The sequence below is a fragment of the Triturus cristatus genome, chromosome 3_1, assembly GCF_964204655.1.
Source record: "Triturus cristatus chromosome 3_1, aTriCri1.1, whole genome shotgun sequence".
NCBI lineage: Eukaryota > Metazoa > Chordata > Amphibia > Caudata > Salamandridae > Triturus > Triturus cristatus.
This window is the reverse complement of record NC_140583.1, coordinates 926806440-926828457: the sequence shown is the minus strand read 5'-3', so window position 1 is coordinate 926828457 and position 22018 is coordinate 926806440.

The following is a 22018-nucleotide window of genomic DNA, read 5'->3' as shown; positions in this document are numbered from 1 at the left end:
GCATGGTGATCTCAGCAGAGACCAGAACCTGGCATGCTTTGCCGCCAAGGCTGTGCAGGGGTGCTCCCGCCCTTCAAGGTATATGTATAAGGTACTATGTTAACAGCAAACTCTCTGCAGGCCCTGAATACATATTGTTGCCCTATACGCATGGTGTCCCCAACATGTACAGTTGGGCTCTCAGTGCACAGCATGCGGAGCTTCCTGTTCCAATAACAGAATTCCATGGCTTCTTTTCTTTCCAGGAACTTTTATTTATCATTGAATAATCTTTCATATAAAACAACTTCAGTGAGTTCTGACTTTTTAGTCAACAGTACACAGAAAAGTGAAACTATCAGTGTCAGAATACAACTTTATATTGGATAAGAAATGTCATAACTGGCTGAAAATGTCACACTTTATAGGGCAACTTTTGGAAAGCCATACACCTGCCTTGGCATGACTTAATGCTGCTGTACATCCACCAGCCAGACACTCAGCTCCTAGCAATTAAAGTGAGTCCTGCATGTCCTATTTGTGGGTCCAATCATGCTAACAGTAGAAAACGACTTTGAAATGAGGAGTATGATACATTTTGTCTGCAGGCCCAACTGTTGGTTAACGTATTTTAAGTAAATATAAAAGTTGTACACGTTACATTACTTTATGCTAAGGACTATGGACATCTTTCAAGGTAAATATTTGTTTAAATTGCATTGTGTGTGAGTGGGAATGAAGGAGAGTGGAGTATTGCGTAGTGACGCTCTTTAGGCTTCACTATGAAATACTCTCACAATAGCCCAAAGATAGATCCTTTGGATTCACACCATTAAATCCCTCGCTAGTTCCTGGTAGAGCGGCACAGAGCGGTCAGGCTTCACTTAGAGGAACATCTGTTAACCATTTCATAGTACCAACATGGGTGATAAGAAATAGACAAGACTCAAAAGAAATCTGACACCAATTTACATGAATAGAGCAGACTTTTATATACACTTAGACACCAAAACGAACACAATCGGATAAGTATATCCGAAATTATAGATTTTTAAAAGAAAGAATAAGCAGCGTAATTCACTACAGGAATACATGTATGTTGCGGTTACTTGAGAAAATGACAAGTGATATTCGGTCACTTGCATTACGGGTCCAGTGAAAACCACTGGGAGTTAAGATGATGCAGGTCCCAGGATGAGGCCATGACAGTCAGTTCAATTTTACCTGGCTCAAGACGCCCATGTGCAGAGTTGTCCTGGCTGTCCTTGGTGCTGAAGCGGAAGCCACGGTGGTGCTGATTGTACTGCTTAGATGGTGCTGGTGAGGAAACAGATGCAAAAACTAAACAACGGGGCCACTGAGGTGACCAGGTGTAGATACTGCAGAGTTCCCTCAAGGTGCCGCATTGAACAAAGATAGTGATAGCCGGTTGGACCACCAACAAGCCTTGGCAGCGGCATGCTTAGTCTTGGGTTACTTCACTATCCTGGTGTTCGAGGGAAGCAGTAGATGCCTGAAAGTTGCTGGAGGTCAGGCTGTGTTTCCCACAATGCCAAAGACCATTTAGTTTTGGGTGATACCTCGGTGGGCCTGATGGCCAGTGATTCTTTGGTTCTGCGAGCATGCAGAAGGGGACTAGTACCTCTTATCCAAGGGAGTTCTGGAGTTTTCTTTGGTGCTCATAGTGGTTCCTCATTACTTTGGAGATGGTCTCTGGTCCAGGAAGAGTCACAGTCGTGAAGTTGCAGGGTGGTTGCCACAGGTGCAGGGTATCTCGCCTTGTGCATGGCCTGAAGTCACAGTCTTGGGTCTATCACTTGTTATTCATTGCAAGATGTTTCCTAGATTTAGCGGTGTTAGGGTTGTGGGTGCCGGTAGCCAATGGGCTACTAAACCCAGCGGTTGATCTGCTCCTCAGGTGACCACATCCTGGGGTGTGTGCCACTTTTGCCACCCAGAACCCTTTATTTTGCAGGGGTAGGGATGTTTTCTCCTTTGGGAGGAAGCCTGCTTTCATATCATAGGTGGGTCATGCTTTGAAGCTCACCACCTTGATGTGCCACTTCACTAGCCATCCTGTCAGGGAGGGAAGTGTCACCTCCTTCCCAGGCAAGCCTTTGTTTGTGATTCCTGGAAGTGTTCACACTGCCTGGCAGGACGTCAGACTCCTGCCTTGGCATTAGTAGCTGCAGGCTGCCAGCCAGGGCACAGAAAAGGTTGGGGAAACCAGGTGAGCAACCTCTAAGACAGCCAACTGGGTGCATGTCACCTTAAATCTGACTTTAGGTAAAAGTCGGATTTAATGAGACAAGCTGTTTGATGCTAATTATGACACTTTTTAGTGGACCATAATGAAGCTGGCAACCTCGGGGTGACCGGGTACCAGCCCATGTTATCCTATAGCCCCCGTGGACACTTATAGTAGCCAATAATTGAAAGAAGCTAAAATAGGGACATATAATCTTGCAGCCTGCTGTCATCTGTTTTCTTGGGTTACTTCGGGTGGCACAAACAGTGCTTCAAGCCCAAGGGACCCCTTTAACACCCATGCCCTAGGTACCCTTGGTAGCACTTACCAGGAACATATAAGAGCGTTAAAGTTCTTGCTAATCGGGGTTACCAATTTATTTACATCATTTTTAGGGAGAGAGCACTGGTACTGGAGCCTGGGCAGCAGACTCCAGTGCACTTTCAGTATCATTAACATCAGCATACGGGAAAACGTGTGGGGGTGACCATACAAAAAGGGCACTTTTCTACAAGTGGGAGGTGTGGTAAGCCAATGAAATGTCTTTCAAGTTGCTGTGTCTTAAGTTATTGACACCTTTGGTCAGTCATTGCTTTTTAGCCAAAACCAATTTGCTTTCTGAGACTTATAAATACATTTTTGTCAAGCAAAGATTGGCCACTAAACTTCAACTAGCTGAATTAAGGCTTTATGGATGGCATCTGCTGATTTTGGAACATCTCACTTCATGTGATTGGAGAGGTGACTTGTCTGATAAAAGAGTCAAGGTTCAACGCAAAAGGCCTTAATGTGACACTGAATCAGAAATGGAAGACAATGGTAATAATTAAACCTCATGGCAAGATAGAGAGCTGCAGGCAACTTGAGGAAACAAGCAGACTTAAGAACATGAGGAGTGATGGAAAGATAATCCTTTGGGAAATGGAGTGCTGTGCTGGTTCACCTGCCTGATGAGCATGATCATCAGCTCTACCGCTGCAGACGATAAGTGCAAATATCGAAATTTGAAATCTAAAGTGGACATGTTTAGCAGAAATAGTTTGTTATTGGTTATGGGATGGGGCCAGACCTTTCCAATTCTGGAGTGGTGGAGCGTTGAAGATCCACGTAGACAAAACGTAGAGTGGGGAGTATTGGGATTTTCAGTCACACTTAGGTTGTTGATATTCAAGTTAGGGTTATTTAGTAAGCACTTCAGGAGGGTCACCCCGAGGTGCACAACATACACAGGCAAGGACTACACATGGCAATGTCAAGGGATGATGGGCCCATTAAGTTGCAACTTTGGAACTTTAACAAGCAGGAGATTAAGGAGAAAAGGGGAATGGTGGCACGATATCTTAAAAGACAGTGGTTAGTATGTGGACATTTCTGGGACTTGGGGAGGAAAGATGCCACTGTCTTTATCATTTATAAACCACCAGCACTCTTGAGACAGGCACTCAATAACATCAATGCCCTGCTTCTGAAAGCACCATCCCCCCTACATGAGACATGTGGAGACTTTAATGATGTTTTATATCTCCAAATTGACAGAAAAAAGACACTGGTGAAAGCATGCCTTCACAGCTAGCTCAAAATGCAAGGGACATGGGGCTAATAGAAATGTGGAGATTAAAACACATCATGAAGCGTAGCCATACATACTTCACTGGGGCACATCATTTGTTTCTCGATAATAGACTACGTTTTCATCCCAACAAATGACACCTTGCATAAAAATTGTGGAGCATCTCACAAGAGGCGTTTCCTATCCCTCCCACTTCATACTGATTATGGGCACCCTATAAATACAATAGTTCCACCAGGCATTTAAACTCCCGGAACTTTAATGATAGGGTGACTGACAAAATTCTAACTGAGATTACCAAGAACTACTACACAAATTGCCTTGTCCTACTTGACAGTATATGAGGTTTACAAAGTGATGCTCCAGGACACGGCCAAAGCTGGGATTAGGTACAAGATGAGAACAAGAGTTGAAAGGATTAGACAGCTAGAAGCAGATGTAACATATATACAGCAGCAGCCTCATACTCCTGACCGACCTGAGATTGAGAAGACTGATGCTGGCCCATGGAGTCTACAGAGATGAAGCGACCAATGGGGCAAAGATGCAAACATAAGTACACAAAGGAAATGTATGAAGTTGAGGATAAAGCTGATCAACGCCTGTCCTGGACAATGGACAAAACACAGGATGGCTCATCAAATTATACCCACAAATTTGGTGTTTGGTTTTAGTGTCACTTGCCCAACATTGCTTAACAGAAATTTAAGGACAGAGTCGAGAGCAAAGGTAAAGCAAATTTTTCTGTTCTAAGTTTAAGCACTTGTTGGGTTTAATCTTTTCTTATTAAAATGTGAGGAAATCTTATCCTGGACTAATTCTGGGGTTAGAAACTTCCAATAATTTCCATGCCAACTAGAGTTAATATTTCAGGAGGAAAGAAGCCAACACAGATTAGCTGATTGTAACATTAATTTGATAATCTCGGTGGACCTGACCTGATGTGATAAAGACTCCAAAGGTCCATTTTTCACGAACAACCTGCACTTCAAAGGATTCCCTGGAAGAGACAAAGGTAGAAATCACAACTGTTTCCATAAAGACTGGATACTTTCTATAATTCTGACATCTGACCTCTCTCCCTGCTTTATCTTTGAAGAGGCCCACAGGAAACTAGCAGCAAGGCTGCCACCCCCATGCCTGCCTTGACCCATTATCGCTCTCTTCTTGAACTATCATGATAGAGATTTGGTCCTCAAGAATCCAATTCAAAAGCTGAAACTACATATGAATCCAAGAGGATTATGATCTTCCCGGAATACACAGTTTTAGTCCAAAGACAAAGGAAGACATACAATCAAGTTAACGTCAAATTGAAAGGAATGGGTCTTATCTACATGCTACTGTACCCAGCAAAACTCAAGGTAATTTTCCAATACAAAACCTTTTTATTTGTCAGCCCAGAAGAGGCCTGGAGTGAGATTGAAAAACACACCCTATTGTCCAAAAGAGATAGAGCGCCCAAATACCCCGTGAGGTGCTCCCTGCTGGAACGATGGGGAACACTGTTCACTCTGAATCAAACCTGCAGGTGCAGCACTAATTCTAGATGCACGTAAGATCCTGAGTTTGAATGTCCCCTCTGAGCTTGAGAGCAAAGGGAAAGCCTGAGATGTGTGAAATAGAGATGGGCATCACACACCCCCACCCACTACAAAGTGATTGTGACCAACCTTTGACTCCCTACAGCAACTTGGTGGGTTGTGCTTGGTACTGCTAGATTGGGGAAGGAATTGGGGGGAAATTATGCTACATTACAGGCGAAGATGTTCTGAGACATCAACAATACACATGTTCAGGATGGTCATTTTCCTTGGGTTTAGATTTTGATTCTGTTTCTTTACAGCAAAGCTCCAAGTCAACATTGTTTACATCATAAGGGAGGGGGGGGGGGCGTTGGGGCACAATCGAATCAGGTTGGTATTTTGTTTTGCAATAGGTGCTGGTTCAAGGTCATTCCACAACATATACTTCTGAAATTATCAGTTTCTGATGGGGGCTAAGTACTGGGGGATGGGAAAATATATATGTCACTGTCCTCTCTGGTTGCACATTATTGCTTCTGGGATCTTTCCTGTCATCAATCCTTTTATCAAGGTTCCTACACACAAACTGGGACATATTTTAGATCAAATCTTTTGCAATACGAAAGAGGAGGCGGCCACTCTAATCCTGTTAACTTGGTCCGATAACTTCCTTGTTAACTTTTGGATACCAGATACAGGGAAGTATGTCCCAGCAGGGGAGGAAGTGGTTGAACACAACTACAGAGCCCTCAATAAAATATCTCGGCCATTTCTTTAGAGGGGTCTTGACTCCTCAGTCCCCTCGTTCTTGGGCAATCCCACAGGAGATGCTTGTACCTTAGAATCATGGCTGAGGACTAACATCCATGCATTCGCCCCTCTGACCTCTAGCACTTCATGGAGGACCGGCTCCTCTGCACCATGGTTCAATGTATCCTTGAGAGTCAGCAAAAGCAAATGCAAAGGCCTTGAAAGAAAGTGGTGTAAGCATTATCACTTGAAGGATATGAATATTTATAAGGCAGGTCTAAAATCACACTACAAAATGGTGAAAATGGCCAAAATAAACTATCTGCCAAATGAAATTGCAACCATCGATAACAGGGGTAAGGACATTTTTAATATTGTAAAGTTGTTCACGGGAATTGTGCCACCACTCTGGAAGCAGGCAAAAATTATGCCACTCCTAAAAAAAACAAATGCAGACCCTAACATTCCTACAAACTATAGACCCATTTCTCTCCTACCAGCCTTCTCCAAAGTGCTGGAGAAACATGTCAATAAAGTACTCATGGAGTATGCAGAGAATCCCAATCTCCTATACCCACACAATCCGGCTTTATGGCCAGCTATAGTACAGAGACAGCTTTTCTGGAGGTGACAGAACATCTCAGAGACAAGTTAGACCATGGGGGCAGAGCGATTATCATTTTACTTGATCTGTCGGCGGCATTCAAAACTGTGCCACGTGTGTTGCTCCTCAACAGGTTAAGGAACATGGGCATCAGAGGGAGGGCGCTAGCCTGGATAACATCCTTTTTGGAGGACAGAGAACAGGTAATATGGACTCCTCCTTAAGTCCAACGCTTTTTAATTTATAAATGGCGCCGCTAGCATCCATGGTTGAGGCACATGGCGCCAAAATAATCTCTTATGCTGATGATACTCAGCTGATTGTCACATGCTACAAAGGAACAGACTTTAATGGGGATGCAATTAGATCCTGCCTCACAAAGGTTTTTAAATGGCTGAAGGAGAACCAGCTCAAGTGCAATCCTGATAAATCCGAGATTGTCTTCTTCGACCAGCCCTCTGTGAGCAATTGGAGCCAATGGTGGCCCGAAGAATTCCCCCCACCATGTGCTGCACAATCTACTCTCAAGAACCTGGGTTTCCACATCGATAATGCGCTCTCGATGCGGTCCCAGGTTCAGGCCTTGGTGGGAACCAGTTTTGGTTTACCTTGGATGCTGAAAACATTCCTTACGCTTCTCCCTCTGGGTTCCAGGAAGACAGTGGTGCAGGTGCTGGTCACGTCCAGATTAGACTATGCTAATGCCCTCTACCTGGGACTCCAGGGCTACCTTCTTCAGTGCCTTCAGGTAGTGCAAAAGTCAGCAGCCAGGGTGATCCTCAGATTGAAATGTAGGTCGCATATGACCCCTTATCTCAAGGCCTTACATTGGCTTCCAATGAAGGAGTGGATTAAATTCAAGGCCGGGTAATTTTCTTCTAAGCCTTCCATGGCATGGGCGCCGGCTACTTTAGAAAGCGAGCTAGCTGCTGCACACCTACTAGAGCACTTAGATCATCCTCCATTATTCTGGCCCGCATCAACAAGAGATTCTTGCCACGCAGAGGTGGCAGTTCCTTTGGCCTCCTAAGAGCCCAAGTATCGAACAAACTGCCGGTGGCTCTGAGGGCATCTACTGATCTAACTTACTTCAAGAAACTACTGAAAACATGGCTTTTTAAGAGCTAAGCCTTCCATTAGGACAGCCATAGGAGAACCATTAGCGCCTGGACACTCCTGCTGGAGTAGCTGTGTGCTTTATAGCGACCAGTCATTCATTCATAATATTTCAAACCTCCTCTGATTCCGGTAAACCCTAAAATAAAGGTAGGGTCTCCTGAATGTTTTGACATGGGAGGTGAACAAGATGCTCAATTCCATCAAACATGGAGCTATTTTACAGACAGCTAAATGATGCGGCCCTTACATATTATTCCTTCAGGACACTGACCTACAGGGTAATAGAAGTCCCTTTCTGGCACAGGCAGGCTTTTCCCAGGTGTATCAATCTGGCTTTGACAGGGGTACCGGAGGTGTGGCTATTGTAGTTCGTAAAGGTTTGCCCCTAAAATTAGAGCACATATGGTATGAAAACGTAAGCATATACATGGGAATAACGGGAAGGCTTGATGCTAAACTATTGTCCTTATTGTGTGTCTGCACCCCACCTTATCATGTGGTTTCCCTGAAACAAATGGTCTGAACTGGAATACAATGACTCCATGGCTGGTTTCAGACTATTTGGGCCTCTTCAATCATGTGTAGCTTGGTTGCACTGGCACAATGAGCAATGGACCCACATCTGGACATACCCCTAGCCAATTAGGGCAATCCATCAAACATATTATGGAAGGAATGTTTGCAATAAGTCTTATGTAGGAAGGTGGAATCTGACTGCATGGTTGCCCCCACCTTTTTCCTGGTATTTGAATGGTTTTTTACTAGTCTGGCTGGGATCCTGCTATCCAGGACCCCAGCCTACCTGCTTACTCCCTTAAATGACTGATGTGCATATTAGATACACTAGTGATTGGATACTGTGGTACCTTATGAGCCCCTAGTATATGGTACCTTAGGTACTATACAGGCCTACCAGGGTCTGAAGCATGTATTATGCCACCCCTGGGAAGCAGACTAAATCTGACACCTCAGGCCTGCTACTGCAGCCTGGGTTAGGTAGTGTTAGCACTCCTCACAGAGGTATAGGTTCCTATATCTCACCATACACACACATATAAACCTATCAGTCACCCCTAAGGCAGGCCCTATCAATCCTGAGGGCAGGGTGCTTAGTTTACAATGTGAGGGAGTGCCTCTGCCTGAGCAGGGCCCCTCTGCAGCTGGCAGGGTCTATTCCCTGTGGTTGTTTGTGGATGCGGTTAAACCATATATTCTTAAGTGCATTATAACCCCCCGGTAAATGCTAACTTTGGAATGCCTGCATCAAAACATGTCGTGTTTGGTGTCAAACAACTTGGAATCATACCCCCACACCAGTAACTGGTGTGGGAGTATGATCCCACCCTTCTAGAGGGGACGACATGTACCCACTGTGGAAACACAGTAGAACTCTGAAAGAGCCCTGGCATCACAAAATTGATGCCACCAGCACAGACACTGGGCTGCCCTCCTGCTGCTGACTGAAACTCGCAGTGGAGGAGGCCCAGCAATAAACATCCTGTCACAGGGAGGTGTCACCACCTTCCAGACAGGATTTAGTGTATTGGAGCTGGGTGGGTGCACTCTTAGAGTGCTTTGAAGTGGGGGAGCAGTAGGCTCCTCTGTGCATATACCAGCTCAAACCGGTTCAGGGGCTACCAGCCCCTGCTCTGGCGCGAAACTGGATAAAGGGAAGTGGGTGTAACCACCCACCCCCCTGACCCTCCTAGAGGAGTGGTCATAGAGCTAGTCCCTCCCTTTCTTCTACTATAAGATAGGTAAACCTTGCCATTGCAAATCAGATATCCCTGGACAACGCTCTACAAGAAGAATCCTGGCCCTTCGACGTTCCACTACCTTTGGAAGATGGAAGAATCTCCCTTGGAGTCAAGGAGTGACTCCCCTGCTTGGCAGGCACCAAAAACTTGAATCGACAGTAGCAAACTTTCCTGCTCCCGCCGGAGTCCGGAGTCCCTGCAGCCCCGGAGGTAGATTTCCTGACTTTGCGACGGCCATTGTGAGTCCTCAGTAGAGCTGAGGCGAGTGGACCCCACGAGTGACGAGAAACAGCAATACCCGGGTACCGTGCACTATTGTCAAGTGCAACCCCTTCACGACATTCTATGAACTTATGCATTGGACCACGTGTGGTTCAAGCCTCCAGCAGGATTTCTCTCGTAAATCAGAGGCCTACCTCGTCCCGAGTGACCGTGGGCTCCTGTGAAGCAAATCCTCACAAGGCGTCTTTGTGATCCCTTGCCAGCTGGCTTGTGGGTCCTCTAAAGACTTCTTCATCAAACCAAAGGGTTTCCCTGGTTGCTCCAGGTCTGCCCTGACCTACCCTCAATGGGTGAGTCCCTCAGACCTTGCTGGTCTGCACTGCTGACTTTCTTTGATTTCCAAGAGACTTGCGGTTGCCAAGGCTTGTTGGCTCCAATCCAGTTGCCGACACCTCAGTAAGCTGCAGACTTTGTGGGATACTCCGAACACAGCGTCTGGTCATTGTTGACACCTCCTGGACCTCGTGGGTGAAGAGTCAAAACACCCTTGATCACCTGAAATCACCCGACTTCCCTGGGCATCCATCTTCCTGGCCCCAGGTCACTGGCAGGTGACGGTGAACACTGTCCCTTCTGCTTTCAGGTCATCTTCATCTTGAATCCAGCCTTGGATTCCACCGGACACTTCTCCAGTCTTCGCAAGCAGCAAATCTTCTTTGGCTTCCATAGAAAACAGCGACGCGACCCGACACCAAAAGACACCTATGCACCCGGCTTCCCTGGGTGAGGTAACTCGTGCACTGTGGTGCCCTAGTGTGTGTTGGCCCTTGAATTACTTACCTTGTAAGTGGCTTGCTTGTAGACTTCCTCGAAGTACCCTAAAACTTTAAAAATCCAACCACGACTTGCTCTACTGAAACCAATAGGAAAACCGCTGCTGTGTTCTCACACTGCTCGCGTCTCTCGTGGGTCTTTTACTTACCTGCCTTGGGTGAATTAGTGAAACCCCAGCGATTCTACAGGCCCTAGGCCTTGTCCCCTTGCAAGTCGACTTTCCTAAACCTCTTTTTTAGTATATGGTCTGGTACGGCCCTAGGGCCCCAGCCATTTTTGTGCTTAACTTATTGTGAAACATTGATATTTGAATGTGTTCCTGACTACTAATCTCATAAAGAGAATAGTAGAGTGTGTCTAGAAATAAATACATATATTTTTGATATATATACCTGTGTGGTGTCCTTTCATTTGGTAATTCAAGAGATTATAAGGTAAAACAAGCTGCTTTACATTCCTCTGAGACTTAGCCTGAAGGCTGCTCTCCACAGCTACCACTAGGATAGCTTTCTTTAAAAGGTTGTCTTAAACCTATCTACCATAAGAGTCGAATTGGACTGGTGCAAGGTGGCCACTATAACTAGTGACCAGCATATGGCAGGCCAACTTCTCACATCTAACAACTTGCAAATGCTTGGGGTGCTTGTGCTCAAGTTTAAAGAGGACCTGGCTTGATAGTTTGAGCTGGACCATGGCTAATGGAGCAGGGTCAACATTTAATTTCTTATGGTTGGGACTAATCAAAGGTGACATAGTTGGCAATTCTACCCCAAGCAATTCCAAAACTTCAAAATTGGTTTTCCAATCTCTGCCAAATCACAATTTGGCAGGGACTGGAAGGAATTTGTATAGTTGGGTCTAATCTGAAGTGGCATGGTGGACAATGGTACCCTAAGCAATTCCAAATCGCATAATTGGGTGTCCAATTCCTGAAAAATGGCAATATAGAAGAGGCATCTTTCACGTGTTCCTTCCAAATTGTAAGTCAGTAAGGCATGCATCAAAGGTTTGCAACAGAAATTCCTGTCCCAAACTATTGATCATTTACTGACTCAACTTGGACTGGCAACCATTTTGCAAAAATGGAAGGGTCTCCCTTTGCACCCCTTCTCTGTTCAAGAACAGGTGGCAACTTTGTTTTTTCAAAATGGAAAAAAACAGCCTGTTTTCCTTCTCAACTTGGAGTGGCAACCAATTCGCAAAGGGGAAGGAGCTCCCTTTGGACCCCATTCCCTTTGAAGAGCAGGTTGACAACTTTGAACGGGCAGTGACCAATAGTAGGCAGAAGTCCATGGGACCATTGCCAATTCTCTTTGAAGTTTTTGAAAACGAAAATTTTGAAAAAAAGGTAGCCCTGTTTCCTTTAAAGAAATTGGGCTGCTTTGAAAAAAGCTTTCCATTTTGAAATGTCATTACAGGATTGGTAGTCTGCTGTCCTTTGCAGACCACCATCAATGACTGTAGCCAGTAGCAGGGATCACAAATTATGACCTGCTTAATGAATATTAATTATGCAGGTCATTCCGTGACCCTCTGCGATTAACTTTTTTGTGAATCCACCTAATAATACATAGGATGGTTTGCAGATTCAAATTGGATTCCTAAAAGACAGTGCACATTTTGCAAACGCTTTTTGCGAATCCAATCTTAGTACATCCGATCCCTAATTCTTATTGAATAGTTTTGTTTGTTGCTTGGGTAAGGACTTCGAGGTTATTTACAAGTCCAGTGCGCCACCGGAACTTCACTTTTTTGATGTTCTGATGGCACAGAGTGCAGAGCTATATCTACGAGGTCTTGAAAAGCCACCCTGTGTGGCCTTTTATGGTGTCTTAGATATGGTGTAATACAATGCAGAGCAAATCACTGTGTTGCCTCACGCTGCGTCAGGGAGGCGCACCATGGGCATTGCGGTGGGTGTTCCCATTCAACGGCCATTGTATTAGACACATACCCAGATTTACAACACAGTGTAAAGCTGGGAATGAGTCAAAACCGTGCGCCTTCCGAGGGCTAGCGTTTCTTCCTCTTTCTATGTGTGTTGCATACTGTAGCACACATAGAAAGAGGAAAACACCTCCATTGATTGTTTTTGTGCAGGAAGGTGTCCCTTCCTGGACAAAACAATCATTCTTACCATGCAGACACCCTTGCACCATTGTGCAAGGATGCCTGCGTTGGCACAAGGCAGCTATTTGTCTGCTAGCGCGGTGGAAGAAGACAGGAATCCGCTGTATCTCATAGATACGGTGCATTCCTGCCCTTTTCTTTTGACACAGGGCAGCACAGCAAAGTGACGTGCAGCGCTGCCTTGTGTCAGATTGTTGAAAATGAGGCCCTTCATCTCCATGCATTTTGCCGAGAAATGTCTTTTTGCTTAGGCTAAGCTACCAAAGTTGACTTAAAGTTGTGTTCAATTGTGTAATGTAAAGTGGATGATTTATAAATCGTGGCTGTTACTCCGAGGAGTGTCCTGGTGCTAATTAAATCGGTTTTGTTTTGAAGACTGGACTAATGAAAATCCTCAGGTGTGCTTTTATCTTACAGGGACTGTGCAAAGTTGCAGAACACCCATAGACTCATATGTTTCTGTCGGGGCATTCAAATACTCCTTCCAATTAAATTTCCATCCTGTAAGCACACAAATGTTCTACTGAGAGTGAGTGTTTTTCATGGTTGGAAATAGGGATGTAATAATCCTTAATTTAAGGAGGGTCTAGTAGGTGGGGCTTCTTCATAAAAAAATATTTTCCTTGTGAAAAGAATGGTTACATTTGTTAATGCAGATTTGTATGTCATTCTGAATGATTGATTTTACAACTGATGGCAATTGTATATGCTTACTTTTAATGCATTGAAGTAATCCGGGAATTCTATAAAAGTGCATTTTCATGAATTATTTCTAAGATCTTTTTTTAATATCTACAAAACACAAAAGTGCAGAAGTGTGTAGTGCCCAAGACCTACATGGACTGGGCTCCTGGGAAAGAACACCTTAGCAACATTATCCCCAAGATAAGATGTTCAATGTAGCCCAGCCCTTATTATTTTAAATGTATCTAAAGAAGGGACAGCTTCCTTTTGTGAATGGAAAAAAGCCTTTTGGGATGTATCATTCCAAAAGGCCATCGCAAAATAGAGAATCGCAAAAATTGTGATTCTCTAGTTTGCAAATGCAATTAAGGAATTGCAAATTACAATTCCTTAAATGCAATTCTGGAAGCACCAGAAATTTGCTATTTGGCCTTAAGGAATTGCAAATTACCACCAGCTTCAAGTTGGTAGTAATTTGCGATTTTCTTTAAAAAATCACTTTTTTAATTTTTTAAAAGTGCCATATGTCACACATACATGCCCTTAGGGCATGTATGTGCGCAAAATGTGAACACATGCATATTTCAGGGGTACATCAGGGTGTCCTTTTGGCACCTTTGCAACCTTGAAATTGCATTCTCAATTTGCGATTCTCTAATTGGTAATCTCATTTTGAGAATGTCTTCCCATTCATTCCTACGGGCCTCCTAGCCCATAGGAATGAATGGGAAGGTATTCCTTATTTGCAAATCTCAATTTGCGATTATTGGGGACATTTGTAGAATTCCTTAGTAAAGTTAAGCTGCACCCTCACATAACAGTTTTCGTAAAACTAAGTCACAAGATCAAGTTGAAATTGAAGGTGGGGAACGTTTAAGGTATTAACAGCAAAATATTCTATAAGAGGTACTTTTGACAATCGGCCAGCATTTTAGGTGTGTCTTTAAAGCTCACACACCTTTTCTTTGCAAGCAAACGAAGCTGTAAATACTACAATTTGTTATAATAACAGTAAAGTAAAATGAATGAACATGCAATGGTGATTAGTTAATACCATGTGCCTGTTTTGAAGGCAAATAGCCTACATTTAATTAATTTAAATAAAACCTCGAACCAGCAATGAAAATATCATGTCTGTAAAATAAATACACCTAAGAACACCCACTGACTACATCTCAGGCTATGCATAATTTTACTTCTGCAGTCTAACAAGTAATACATGAGCTGAAACCCAATAAGAACACAAATGGGACAATGTAACAATCCACAAAATACCGTGGCCTTGAAGGACAGCCCACCCAAGCAGTGGCAAAACCTTTGAAAGCTAATGGCTGATGTGGGCTGACCCAAAAGTCATTCTGTTTGTACCAATCCTAAAATGTACTTTCTAAAAGTATTGGTAGCATGAGCTCTGCAAACAAGCTAAAGATGTATGTAGCAAGAACTAAAAGGGGTCAGTATTTCACCACTTCCTTGGGAATAATTTGACTGAGTCTGCAAATTGAGCTAATCTTCAAAAACAATAAAGTTTAAATTACCATTCATATATTGTTATTCCTGTATTTGCGGACTGGATTGCAAACTCCACCATCTGCTGCCACATTTATTCTTATATGAACAAATTCTTAAACCGTAATTTCCCATTCATAGGAAATTAATGAAACTGCTAATTTGTTAAATATATTGTATTATGCTCAAAACAACATAGGAACAGCTAAACCATAAAAACACAATTGGTTTGTGATGCACCTCCTTCTAATTAAAGACACAAGTCCTTACATTATATACCTACTATGTTCAAACAAAACAATATGCCTTATGCTCTCACAGTGTGCAATACTACTGCCCCTGCCGTTCCAAAGGGGGGGTTAAATGAACCAACATACACTTTGCCCACTATAGGTTGCACCACACAATCCAAATATTCATAGATAGATAACTTTACAAATGTTCATCCAATATTGATAATGTTCAAAAGTCCTTTATTCTTCTTTCCAATTAAGAAATGTACACCAAACAGCCAACGCGTTTCGTTCTATTAGAAGAACTTCGTCAGGGCTGTAAAACACATTTAAAAACAAGTGTATAATACATCATAATACATTTAAATAAATACACATTACATACAAAGACAGAAGATCATTACTTTAAAATGTTTTGCATCACACTAATTTTGCCCTTACTTAGCAAGATCAATGCTAGTTCCATTGTTCATTATAACTTTTCTTATATGAATAAATTCCCTCTTCATGAACATCAGTCCTCTTATATTGAGAACCACCTATAATTTCCTATTAAGACATGTTCGTTTATTAGGAACAATTTGAAACAAAATCCACCAATAGGTAAATTTGCCACCCAATATCAGGCAAAGCATTTTACTGCCAATTTGTAAATCGTGACATATAGTCGCAGGTTAAACAAAAGCAGTGCAAGAGAGGACAGAAAAAGTATAAAAGCATGTATATATATTAAATATTAACACATCTAAGAAAATGATAGCCCGGAAAAGGGAGAAAAGAAAGCTAAGAAAAAAACTTCTCTCTCCAAACCGTGACTTTCAGTATGACCTACTACCAAATTGTTTTCTATGTTTGGTATACCGGCCTAAGCGCACACCCCTATAAACTGAGGAACAAAAATGCACCTACCGAGTGTATTATTGTTTGCAAATTGAATTGCATAAGGGAAAAGAGTCGTTCGGTTTATTCCAATATGGACTCCCGATTTGAAATCCCCTTCCGTTTACACAATTAGAGGCTAAGACTACATTTGTCTACTATGCCTGCAGAGTATAAAAAGACAATTTGTTTGCAAGTCCAATCTAGTATAGACTGTCACAATTTTATTCATAAACTAAATATACATTTCCTACGTTCATAACCCATTTAAAACCCACGTCAGTAAACATTCTACCAGCGCGTCTAACCCAACTCTACTACAGAAGAACATCAAGAGCACTGCCTTACCTATTAGGCCATTATGTCAAACTAAAGTCCAATTCCGACAATCGAAAAAATTAAAGGGCTGATGTGCCTGAAACGAAAATATAGTCAATCAGCACAGCTCAACTAAATATCCAATATGCGGTGGTTACTAAATATACCCCACCCCCTATATTTGGTATGCCTACTTAGACCCATTATATTTCATCACCTTCAATTGGTATCAACCTTCAAATGACCGACTCGTCGATTCGCATATTCCAAGGCACCACGGAATTTAAATGCCTGGAATGTCGGCCAGACACGTCCTAGGGGCATATTTTGAATTAGCGATCCCCCCTTAATGAGAACCACCCTTCCAACAATACACAAAGAATGCGAGGCTCCCGATAAGAGCAATTCTGCCCAGGCAAAAATTCCCTATAGTTATGTCAAAGAGCAGAACCCAAATAGCTCCCGCACTCACCAAAGTAACACGGTCCCAGTCTTTATAGCGGGTAACGTTTCCAGTGCTCAAAGAGGAAGCCCGATCCTTCTCCCTCTATTTGAGCACCTGGTCACGTCAGATGACGTCAACCGCCGTACTAACGCTCCTCATTGCACGTAGCAAGGGGGGAGTCTTAAATTACTTAACTCATTCTGCAGTTGATGTATCCCGGACCCTTAGGGAGGGTCACAGAATACACTCAAGTACGCCATCAAAGCAAAAAAAACCTTACTTGCTGAGCCACTAAGTCTATTGACCACCATTTTAGCCGTAAACAATTTCATTAATCTCATATATAACAATCAATTTTATTTGTAAATAACAGTTCATGACCCTACTAAAAGGGGCCAAAAAGAGAAAAAGAGAATAGAATTCAAAGATGATAGGTTTCAAGTAAGCAGTATTGTCAAATTTGGCCTTGCGAAACATAGTTAAATCAGCCCTTTTCCAGTAGAATTCTTTGTTGCCAATCCCGCAACCCTTATGCGTCATCATGCTAAGTTTTTCTAATATAACCAACGAAAATCTAAGCTGAGTCATGTCAAACAATAAAATGTTTTTCATATACATGAAACATATGGACCCATCTGAGTCAAGAGTCATAGCGTAATGAAAACATTAGTCATGAATTCATATTCAACCATTTTGTTTGCTGGACAATGAGCAAAAGGTAACATATAGATGCTATGTATCTTCGATGATCAATGTTGCCATATGTTAACTCAAAATAGCAAGTTGTATACAGTCTAATCCTCCACATTTATAATTGTGCATAGAATAGACTACAGCACACAATGGTCAGGTTTTAACAACTAAATGGTGTCTATACATACAACATTATAACATTGTTGACTTAGATAACATGTTGCAAACAAGCATTGGTCCCAAATTTTTTCAATGCCGTTTATATCCCTGAGACACTAATATTAGAAGATTTACCACCAATCACATAAAATAATGTAGCTCATCATCCGTATTGTGCCCCATCTTCGTACTACGTAGGCGGCAAATCCACCCAGCTTCATTCTGTCAGAGGGACAGCTCCCTGTCTCCTCCCCTCAGTCCTACCGGGGTATGGTCAATGCCATGAAACCAGACCTCAGGCCTTGCCCCTTGGCATTCATTCATATGTGCTGTCATTGGGTATCTAGTGTCTAAAATGTACTTTCTAAAAGTATTGGTAGCATGAACTCTGAAATCAAGCTAAAGATGTATGTAGCAAGAACTAAAAGGGGTCAGTATTTCACCACTTCCTTGGAGAATAATTTTACTGAATCTGCAAATTGAGCTAATCTTCAAAAACAATAAAGTTTAAATTGCCATTCATATATTGTTATTCCTGTATTTGCGGACTGGATTGCAAAGTCCACCATCTGCTGCCACATTTGTTCTTATAAGAACGAATTCTTAAAGCGTAATTTCCCATTCAGAGGTAATTAATGAAACTGCTACTGTGTTAAATATATTGTATTATGCTGTACTAATTTGCCAAACCATAACACTAAGAGACAAATTATACTTAACAATTATGGAAAATGCCTTGTGCAACTAAATACTGGCCACTGCTGAGTCTTTCGCAGGCTCTCCTTTCTTAATGTATTTCCTAATTAATTTAATGCACATTTTATGCATAATTTGAAATTTAAAAATGTCACTGGGTCAATTTTTACCTTCCTCTTCCATGTGCTGCCTGATTTCTACAAGACACATATTAGCAAATCATGACCTTAATGCAAATTACAAAGACCTGCTGTTGTTTCTGTCTTTGAGTGTGAATCGCAGGAACAGTCGGCGCGCGCTGCACAATGCTCATTAACTCTAGTTCCAGTATATATCATAAAAAACACTGTCCCTTATGAGGAACTACAGTGCTATTCCTATTCTGTATTCTCACAACCGATGACAACAGATCATTGTGAGGAACGGAGGAACTAGTTAGAAGGAAAACTGGGGGCTTTAATTAGCATATATACATTGTAGTGCATCGGAAATAGATCGAAAACCCCATGTAACTGGATTTCAGTTCAAAATGTTCAGTATGTAGAATCAATAGATGAATGATCTGCTCGCTGTATAGCTAGATTTTGATATATTTATTAGAAGCTGATAGCAAATGCCATTTTACAGACGCCATGTGGGAAAATATTTATACGAATATATTGAAATGTATTTTGAAATGCATTCCTCCTACATTATCCTAGTGAAATATACGTTTTACATATGTCATCAGGATAATGAAAGCTAGTTGGCGTGTAACCCCTGTAAAGTTTATAGTTATATCATTGGCATGTGGGGGTTACGTGGCAAAGGTGAAGCACAGACACTTATGTAGAGTTTTATTTATACCTAGGTCTAGCTATGTTTCCAGAGGTGATGTCAGTTATCATTGTTCAGACTGAATATTTTGTCTGAGAATGTCAATGTTGTGTGGATATGAAAGAAAGACTTTAGTGTTTATGGGGGGAGGTGTTAATTTTGCAACTCGGGTGTAAATAATACTGGGAGGGTCCCTTGAACTACTGGGTGCCGAATTAACAGGATTGGAGGGTGAGCCCTTAAAATAACCTGTGGAATCAGTGTTGGAATAGGTAATTCTGGGGCTGATTTTCCCAGTAATTCCTCATGAAAAATCTCCAAGGAAGTATCTCAAATCTCCGAGGAAACAGTGCCGGTCCTTGGGGATACATTTACCATTAGTTCACACAGCACGGCACAGCATGGCAACTTGCAAGAGTAAAAATGCTCCCTATTTACAAAAGAGGAGCATTTCTGCTCTCTCCAGGCACTGGCACCATAGTCCAAGGGTGTCTTTTTTATGAGCAGGGTTGTTTTTGTGCAGGAGAAATACCTTCCTACACAAAAACAATCCTTAGAGGCATATTATTTTTTCTGTGTTTGGTGCAGAATGCAACACACATGGAAAGAGGTAGTAACAAGGAGAAATAAAGATATTTCTCCTCATTATGCCTCTGTCAAGTAGGTGCAACATCTTGGCACAAACCCCAGTTTACATGTCTTTGTAAATATGGATTTGCATCAAAATGCAAGGGTGGATACATGGGACTGTACATGCTCCACCCATGTAACACCTACCTGACACAAAGTAAGGCAAGGGAGCGCTACGTGATGCATTGCGTTACTTTGTATTTAGTAAACCACACAAAGCCACTCAAATAGACTTTGTGTGGCTTAGTAAAAGCCACAAAAGGATTTTGTGTTGGGTTGTGTCACAAAAGTGACTCAACCTAGATGCTAAATCATAGTAAATCTGGCCTTGGTGTTTCCACAAGCCTTTTAATTGCAGATGGGGCCAGTAACTCTATTACTGTTCCTATTGGGAATTCTAGGGCACTTGGAGGATTCCCACATTTACTTTAGGATTTGAAGCATTTGTACTCACGTCCTAAGTGTGACCCAATTTAGTTATGGAGATCATGCAGAATTTGTACACTGAAAGGGCTTAAATTACAAGGTATCTCAACCCACTACTTAGCCTGTGCTCTCTAACATGTATAGGTCAAAACGCACCTATTAGAAATTGGGTTACTTGTTGACTGGGGTATAAGCCCTGGTGATGCAGTAACCACAATCTAAGGTACAAGCAAACACCAAATTAACCTATGCTCACCCTCTGGTAGCTTGTCACAAAACAGTCAGGCTTAACTTAGAGGCAGTGTGTTAAGTATTTGTGCAACAGTTCAAACAGTAAAATAGTGAAAATATCACACAAAATAATTCCACACACGTTTAGAAAAATAGCTCTGATTTTAATAAACATAACAAGACCACAATGACCAATTGAACTAGTATAACTGTAGGTATTGAATTTGAAAGTTTATTGTGAAAAATAACACCAAGAAGCACTAAGTTTTATTGGGGATATCTGGTCAGGGCGCCCACGATAAAGCGTGGGCCAGCTACAGGTACACAGTTACACCTGCTGAACAGACTACCTTAAGTTCTGGTTGTGGAGCATTACGTGGATCCCATGGAAGATGCGTCGAGCAGCCAAGGCGATGCGTCAGTTCTGAGATGTGGCGAGGCTGCAGTGTGATGTCCTGTGCATCGAGGATGCAAAGTCCAGTGTCAGGAATGTGATGCACAGTCGAGGCAATGCATCAATTCTGATGAGCGGTGAAGCTGCAATTCCGAGTTTTGTCATCGAGGATGCCATTGATAAGAAATGCAAGGAGCCGCACTGGGGAAAAACACATGCAGTGGCAGTTCCAAAGGGGATGCGTAGGTCCCAAGATAGCAGTTGCCGCAAGACTTTTGCAACGAGTCTAATCCACAGCAACAATGTGTTGGCTCTACTTTGGGATGCACCACTCAGCCAAAAAGGGATGTATGACGTTACAACGCATACTATTACAACGCATACCTTTACAACGCATTTTTTACAACGCACAATCCATTACAACGCATGACATTACAACGCAGTACACTACAACGCATTTTTAAAAACTACCTTTACAACGCATATCCATTACAACGCATACTACCTTTACAACGCATACCATTACAACGCATAATATTAAATTGCATTTAAGGTAAGTATTAGATAGTATAGGGGTAAAAGTTACTTTTCTAACTCCAGGGGGTGCAACAGTAGGGTAAGTGTTGGATAGTATAGGGGTAAAAATTACTATTCTAACTCCAGGGGGTGCAACAGTAGGGTAAGTGTTGGATAGTATAGGGGTAAAAATTACTATTCTAACTCCAGGGGGTGCAACAGTAGGTTAAGTGTTGGATAGTATAGGGGTAAAAATTACTATTCTAACTCCAGGGGGTGCAACAGTAGGGAAAGTGTTGGATAGTATAGGGGTAAAAATTACTATTCTAACTCCAGGGGGTGCAACAGTAGGGTAAGTGTTGGATAGTATAGGGGTAAAAATTACTATTCTAACTCCAGGGGGTGCAACAGTAGGGTAAGTGTTGGATAGTATAGGGGTAAAAATTACTATTCTAACTCCAGGGGGTGCAACAGTAGGGTAAGTGTTGGATAGTATAGGGGTAAAAATTACTATTCTAACTCCAGGGGGTGCAATAGTAGGGTAAGTGTTGGATAGTATAGGGGTAAAAATTACTATTCTAACTCCAGGGGGTGCAACAGTAGGGAAAGTGTTGGATAGTATAGGGGTATAAATTACTATTCTAACTCCA